This window comes from Brassica oleracea, chromosome C4 (genome assembly GCF_000695525.1).
Source record: "Brassica oleracea var. oleracea cultivar TO1000 chromosome C4, BOL, whole genome shotgun sequence".
In the NCBI taxonomy this organism is placed as follows: Eukaryota; Viridiplantae; Streptophyta; class Magnoliopsida; order Brassicales; family Brassicaceae; genus Brassica; species Brassica oleracea.
In genome coordinates, this window is record NC_027751.1 from 5,288,174 (window position 1) to 5,296,823 (window position 8,650).

The 8,650-nt window shown below is 33.6% G+C and overlaps 1 pseudogene; it reads left to right on the top strand.

Annotated features, from left to right (window-relative positions):
* Positions 1 to 604: 604 nt before the first annotated feature.
* LOC106337923 lies at positions 605 to 5,475 on the top strand (annotated as a pseudogene).
* Positions 5,476 to 8,650: the final 3,175 nt, after the last annotated feature.

Sequence of the window (8,650 nt, forward strand, 5' to 3'; positions counted from 1 at the left end):
GGCGGAGAAACCGGCGAGACCACCAAGGAGACCGGAAGAGAGAGATGGGCATAGCCATCGAATAGATAGATAGTAAGACTTGCCTTTGGGTTGATTCCATTACTGATGAATGATAATCACAGCTATCATCAGAACCGTAAATACCTGACACCAGCCATAACTGTTAGTGCAGATGAGGCGACGAAAAACAAGTGCAGAAAGTAAAACATACAAAATTTGTTAACGGAGTTTGTTTCCTATATTTCCGGGACCTCGTCCAGATTTCATTGACTTAGAACAAGGAGCAACCTTACAATTGCTATATGATACAACACACACACTAGTGTTTACCACTCTTTTCTAAGTAGCAATCTTTAAAGATTAGGAATCAAGCACGCATGCATAGATCACCATCCGGCTCACTGAAGCACACTATCTTCTACAGCTGCAATCTTCACAGATCTCTTCAATGAAACTGCTTTTGTTAAACTCCCCCTGAGTCTAGGCTTCAATCTTCCATCCCCTCGGAAGTACTTCACCAAGTACGTCAGCACCCAACATACACCAGTGACACCATAAGCTTGATCACCCAAGCACACACACAACTTATCACGAGCTACACACGATGGCTAACTCCACCACACAAAGCGCCAACACCAAGGCCACCAAACTAAGTCCACATCAGACTCCATCAGACAATGCTTCAGAATGTCCTTCGACACCAAGCAGTAACACACACCAAGGAAACCTCTCTCTCTTTATTCTATGAGGTCTAGTTGTCTCATAAGGCACGCCCCTCCTCATATAGTAGACCATAACTTTCTCTCCACGTCTTCAACTTGCTCTCCACGTCTTCAACTTGCTCTCCAAGTCTTCTAAATACACTTAATACAACTTTCCATTTTCTTTAATGGAAAACTTCATCTTCAAGTAACTCCCTTTTGCTTTATGGAAAACGTCCATATATCTTCAAACATATATCCTCTTTCCTTTTCCAAGCACAGCAAGCTCACGCAATCACAAAACCCAAACTCCCATTCAGCTCCATCTTCATGACACACACATGTACTACATCCTGTACTACTTCACGAACTGATACAGAACATCTAAGTAGACTGCATCTTCAATCTCCCCCTTTTTGACTATGCATGTGCCCTCATCATAACTGGCTTGAAAACCATGTCTTCAATCTCCCCCTATGAGTCACATAATGGTCAAAAACCAACTCGAAGATCATCACCTTCCAAACCTAGGAAGAAATCCCATCATGCCATCTTCATCAATCTTCATTCAAACTTTGTCCTACTTCCTTAACAAGTTTCGTCCTCATCATCCACGATCTCACCAGTAACTTAGGGCATGATTAACTCTGATCTCTTAATCGGGGTTCTTAACTTAAGATTTGACATTTTTTTATACACTTTTCAGCTAAAAGACGATTCTTATATCTCTTATTTAAGAGACGGTTCTTAACTTTTCTTAGTTAGAATCTAAAAAAGCTAAAAACTGTCTCTTAGCCGAAGCTAAGAATCCCAGTTAAGAGGCTGGGGTTAATGATGGTCTTAGGTGACCCACTCTGATATCAATTGTTAGTGCAGATGAGGCGACGAAAAAAAGTGCAGAAAGTAAAACACACAAAATTTGTTAACGGGGTTCGTTTCCTACATCCTCGGAACCTCGTCCATATTTCATTGACTTAGAACAATGAGCAACCTACAATTGCTATATGATACAACACACACTAGTGTTTAACCCTCTTTTCTAAGTAGCAATCTATAAAGATTAGGAATCAAGCACGCATGCATAGATCACCCATCCGGCTCACCGGAGAACACTGTCTTCTACAGCTGAAATCTTCACAGATCTCTTCAAAGAAACCACCTTTGTTAAACTCCCCCTGATTCTAGGCTTCAATCTTCCATCTTCTCAGAAGTACTTCACCAAGTACGTCAGCACCCAACATACACCAGTGACACCATAAGCTTGATCACCCAAGCACACACACAACTCATCACGAGCTACACACGATGGCTAACTCCAACACAAAGCGCCAACACCAAGGCCACCAAACTAAGTCCACAACAGATTCCATCAGACAATGCTTCAGAATATCCTTCGACACCAAGCAATAACACACACCAAGGAAACCTCTCTCTCTCTCTTTATTCTCTGAGGTCTAACTGTCTTATTAGACACACCCCTCCTTATATAGCAGACCATAACTTGCTCTCCACGTCTTGAAATTGCTTTCCAAGTCTTCTAAATACACTTAATACAACTTTCCATTTTCTTTAATGGAAAACTTCATCTTCAAGTACTCCCTTTTGCTTTATGGAAAACATCCATATATCTTCAAACATATATCTTCTTTCCGTTTCCAAGCTTAGCAAGCTCACGCAATCACAAAACCCAAACTCCCATTCAGCTCCATCTTCATGACACACGCATGTACTACCTCCTGTAGTACTTCACGAACTGATACAGAACATCTCAGCAGACTGCATCTTCAAAACCACCGGAACAATCGACTTCATTACAAGCTCTGGTCTCATCGCACCCATCGATGCCATACCAACCCCGCTCTTTGTTGTCCCGTACGTTGCTCCCATACATGAAAAAAGGATAATCCGATCGGATCGGATGATATCAAAACTAAATCGTGGATGTTAAGGTGATTTGTAGTATCTTGCCTTTGCCAATGACCTAAAGAAAAATTTGAGTTTTGTTTTGAAAAGACTCACCCACGACTGACTGCTTTTCTAATCACTGCCAGGGATTCCTATATGAACCTGAACAAGTTTTTTCAAAATCAAGAAACGACGTAAGATCTCAGGCAAACAGTATGGCTTGATACTAAGAATTCCTGGGAAAGAAGATCTAAACGATTTCTGCCCGAATCAAAAGTCTAAACAAAAACTAAAAGAAGACATTCCATAAAGGAAACCTAGGTTGCTTCAGCGAATTTGGTAAATAGAAGCATAACAATTCTAGGTCCTCTGGCATCAAATTGTAAACTCGCTTCTCCCAAAAGGGGCCATAAATTCCTACCCTACCTTAACTGCACGAAACGGCGTTTGCGAGGTGTCCCGTAGAAGAGACGTCTGCTGAGTGACTACCGTGCATCATCTGTAAAAACAGGAGCAAATATAACTGTTGGATTTAAAAAAAAATTCCTATAAAAAATTGGAGACATCATCAATCACCAAATAATGGTTTGCTATTATATATAGATTATGTTAAAATCAGATTCAGTCAAGTAAATAATTCAACTTTCAAATAAAAGAATCATGTATAAATCATTAGAAAAAGAAGTCTAAACAATAAGCAATTAAGATTAGTTAAAGAAAATCTAAAAACGCATATTTCAAAAAAAAATTATCTAATTAACTAAATTTTCGTAAGTATAAAAAACATTAATAATTTTTTTATTAAAATATATATATTAGTCCGCACAAAGGTGTGGATAAACCTTAAATTTAAAGATTCTTAAGCCTAAAAGTAAAATTGTTTTTGGATATGCTTTTAGGTAGACTACAAAATCACACACACTTGACGGATTGGTACATATCAGGTCCAAAGAACATGTGGTCAATCAGGGCCTCAAAAACACTTTGATCACTGGTTGCTTTGCCACAAAATCCAAGTAATACAAGAGATCCAAGTAACACATTGTTACCGATTCTACACCTTTGTGGCTTGTGCCTTTACAAAGGAGTATTGGAATCTAACATAATCACTGGTTGCTTTGCCACAAAATCTGAAACCACTTATAGCCAAATGCATACATATAATAATAATATACACATTACATGACAAGTTGAAACAACATCATCAACTTACAAAACCGCCAAATTTAAATTCACATTTCAAACCCCTTTGCCTGCTTTTTTTCTTATTTCTTTACACAGCAAAAAAAAAACCCCAAAACTAGAACCAAAGAAAAAGCTGGAACATGTTACAGCTAAAGACATTGGTTATTATTTTTCACCTTGGCTTTGGTTGAGATACATATGAAAGCAACGGCTGGATGAGTCTATGATACGATGTGGCTTGTGATCGGTGCAGCATCTCAACCATTGATGGAGTCTGGAATTATAAGCCTGCACAAAGCTAGAACCGTCTCCTGACTCTCCTTTTGAAGTTGCTCTTTGCCATGGATGTGAGTTGGAGAAGTTGGGTATCAAACCAGCTCTTAAAGAAACTGAATTTTATGGCAAGTTCTCCTTTGTCATCTTTTGTGCTCCTCCTTCCCAAAGTCCTTATTACGCCGCTGAGCTCAGGTAAGCTACAAGAACAACACTTGTTTCAACAACTCAAGAGTCTATGAACTGTGTTTCTAAACACCTTTCTTCTAATACCTTGCATTAACTTCTGCTACTGATTAAAGCATGTCTAATATGTGTCTGTGTTTGTACTTTACAAACGTATCAGGACGGCAGCATCAAAATGGAATGGGACAGACCCTTCTTATTCACATCTAGTTCTGCACCTTATGATTGCTTTGATAATGGAGACTGCAACGAGGTTTATCTGAATACATTTTAGTACTCAAGACGATACTGTAATATGCATTTTTATTAATTGGATTGCCCTTTACTGCGGGATTCTCCAGTTTTGCCACTAGGAAAGAGCCCAAGAACCGATGTGCTTTTGAGAGCTGAACAAGTAGTGTTGGAAAGTACTGGAGGGACTGTCCTCAGACTTGCAGGGCTTTACATATCCTTTTGAGCTCAATGAACAAATAGGGAAACACTTTTTTTTTCTGGTCTATAGCAGATTTGAGTATTATGTTTCTCCTGAACTTTTTAATACACAGAGACTAGAGGTGCACATACTTATTGGTTGAGTAAGGAGACAATCGATGCTCGTCCTGATCATATCCTAAATATCATCCACTATGAGGTATATTTGTGGTTTTTGCTCATTCCTTTCTTTTGTACAAACACCATGGCCTTGAATAGGTGCTTATGATCGGTCTGCATATATAATATAAGATCTTATCAGGTCGTGTAATGTGTTCATGAACAGGATGCAGCATCGCTTGCAGTTGCAATCATGAAGAAGAAAGCTGGTGGTAGGATCTTCTTGGGCTGTGATATCCATCCTTTGTCAAGGCAAGAGGTGATGGACCTGATGGATCAAAGTGGAAAGTATGATAAGAAGTTCAAAGGCTTCACAAGTGAGTTTCTTTCAGCCATTGACACATGTTGGTTTGTCTTGAAAAGCCTTAAGCTTCTTATTAGATATTGATAACTTTTGATATTTCTAGGCACTAGTGGTCCTTTAGGGAAGAAGCTGAACAACTCAAGGACACGAGCTGAAATAGGATGGGAGCCTAAGTATCCAAGCTTTGCTCAGTTTCTTGGAGTAACGAAGTAATGTTTTTAACTTTGATCAAGATGATGGAGTATGCAGAGAGAAAGGACAAAGAAAGCTACTGACGAAAGAATCCACAAATGTGAAGCATCTATTCTATTAAAATAGAAGTCACAACCTCATTTCATGTGTGATTTTTTTTTTTAAATTGGATCTATCTTAAAAAGTCAGTTATCATTAATTCATTAATAATAATATGTCTTACTTATATCACTCCATACATTTCCCATCCACGCCTAATAATACGGTTTGGTTAACAAACGTATATTTGCTTCCTTATTGAATTAAATATGTGGAATCAATGTATATACCTAGTTTACATGTTGTAAATAATAAATTGTTTAAAACAATCACATCTATTTGTTGCTTCTTATTATATATTTATATTAATGTATTTGCATTTTGTTATTAAATAAATTAATATGTGCATGAAAAAACATATTTGAAAAGTATTTTGTATTTAATTTATGTTAAAATTTTACCCGCCTTTCAAAACTGGATTTCATTTTAGTAATATTTTTATGTTTATTCATTTTGTATAATATATTATTGAATATACAAAAGTCAAAACTATGTTAATTTTATACATGTATTGTAGTATATTAATGTTAAGCCGTTCTATTATCATATTATATTTTTTTAACATAAATATTTTATATTTTATGAAAATAAACTTTATATACCTAAATTTTTAATATATATATTTTTTAAATGAAAAGATATCTAAAGATATTATGATTAAAATATTTCAAAATATCTATATAATATAATTCTTATTAAAATACATTTAATAAATTTTCTTAAGGGTGGTCCAACTTAAAAATCACAATGAAATTAAGTTGTAACTTCTATTTTAATATAATCTATTCTATTAAAATAGAAGTCACAGCTTCATTTCATGTGTGATTTTTGTAAGTTTGACCTATCTTAAAAAGTCAGTTATCATTTATTCATTAATAATAATATGCCTTACTTATATCACTCCATATATTTCCCATCCATGCCTAATAATACGGTTTGGTTAACAAACGTATATTTGCTTTCTTATTGAATTAAATATGTGGAATCAATGTATATACCTAGTTTACATGTTGTAAATAATAAATTGTTTAAAACAATCACATCTATTTGTTGCTTCTTATTATATATTTATATTAATGTATTTGCATTTAGTTATTAAATAAATTAATATGTACATGAGAAAACATATTTGAAAAGTATTTTGTATTTAATTTATGTTAAAATTTTACCCGCCTTTCAAAACTGGATTTCATTTTAGTAATATTTTTATGTTTATTCATTTTGTATAATATATTATTGTATATACAAAAGTCAAAACTATGTTAATTTTATACATGTATTGTAGTCTATTAATGTTAAGCCGTTCTATTATCATATTATATTTTTTTAACATAAATATTTTATATTTTATGAAAATAAACTTTATATATCTAAATTTTTAATATATATATATATATATATATATATATTAAATGAAAAGATATCAAAAGATATTATGATTAAAATATTTCAAAATATCTATATAATATAATTCTTATTAAAATACATTTAATAAATTTTCTTAAGGATGGTCCAACTTAAAAATCACAATGAAATTAAGTTGTGACTTCTATTTTAATATAATAGTTATGTGCATAAAAAACATATTTGAAAATTATTTTATATTTAATTTATGTTAAATTTTTACCCGTCCTTGAAAACTGGATTTCCTTTTAATAATAGATGAAACTAAGTATTAAGATTATGAACAAACCAATATTATGGATAAATTTATTACGTCCACACAAAACGAATCCAATTGAACCGACGAAGACGTCGCAATCGTAGTCCCCTGCTGATCCCGTGATTTAGAAATCAAATAGTTACGCATCGTTTGGTAGAATCCTGAAAAATGTGTTCACGATAAATAGTAAAAGGTGCTATATCGTGACTATTTTATTTCTAAACCTTAAAATTCCGGATATCTGCTCCGTGCCCATCCCTATTTGGTATTAGTACTGCCATCCATTAGTTGACAACATTTACAAATTTTCAATATTCAAAAGGTTGCATTTGTTAGCAGCTCTCTTTTTAGCCGTAGCCTAGGTGTTCAATTTATCAAAAGGTTTATTGAATCAACTATCGTTAGGTTGTCAAACCTCCTCTTAATCCACTCTCATTATTTCTCACTGTTGTCTCCTGGTTCTGATTAAAGTTATTTCTTCTCTTAATTTTATTTTGACAATTTTGTAGACGATGGGTTTACACTTCAACTATTCAGCATAGTTTTGGTCATTGCCAATTTTTAAATGGTGACAATAATTAACTGGATTAGTCTTAAGCTACTTAAGCTTTGCTCATATGAAAATGATTGAAAGCATAAATAATAATTTATGATGCTGGTCTTTAAATTATAATGCTTGTACTAATAAATATTCGTAAAATATTATGTCCACATGTGCGGGAGAAACATCTAGTTAAGTTGAAAGTCGAATTCGATTTCCAGAATTCAAACACATAAGCTCGCTCCAAGCTTTATATATCTATCGAAATCCTGAGGCTCTTAAAGGTAATTCACCTCTGTAGCAGTAAATGCGCGTTCCTCCCCGGATCGATCGGATCAACCGATAGGGTTTATCCAAAAAAAAAAGAAGTAATTCATCAATTCAAACCAACACTCTTGAATCTACCTTGCAAAGGTTAGACTGTTCCTAAACATTTATATCTATAAAGTGATACAAATTGATTATGTCATTTAGTGTAGTGATTTGTATTAATTTATGGTTGTGTACAATCATAAATTTTAATCTATATTATAAAAAATTTATGGCTTAAGCTGTTAAATTTGAATATGTATTATAACATACCAACATACTCCATAACTTAATACAAACCAAGATCAAGTAACGATAAAATGTACATTTCACAACCTTTTCTTAACATTGATAAGATCTGGTGATACATGACTTAAACCTCCATTTTATGAAATAATACTCAATTCTAGTATGAGTCTGTATAAGTTGATAACAAAAAAAAATAGAAAATTAAATAAAAAATAAAAAAATATAAATGTATTACTCCATTCATTTTGAAAAATGAAGTTTCAATATGGAAATGTACTTAGGCAATAATATAAAGTATTTAACAAATATATTACACATTCTTCGGTTAACACTATATTTTAACAAAATTATATGAAAATTGTAACAATTATATCATTACAAAATTTTATAAAAGTTGTAACAATTCTATCATTTTGTGCTTAAATTGAATGGTGTAGTAGAATTCTTTTGAA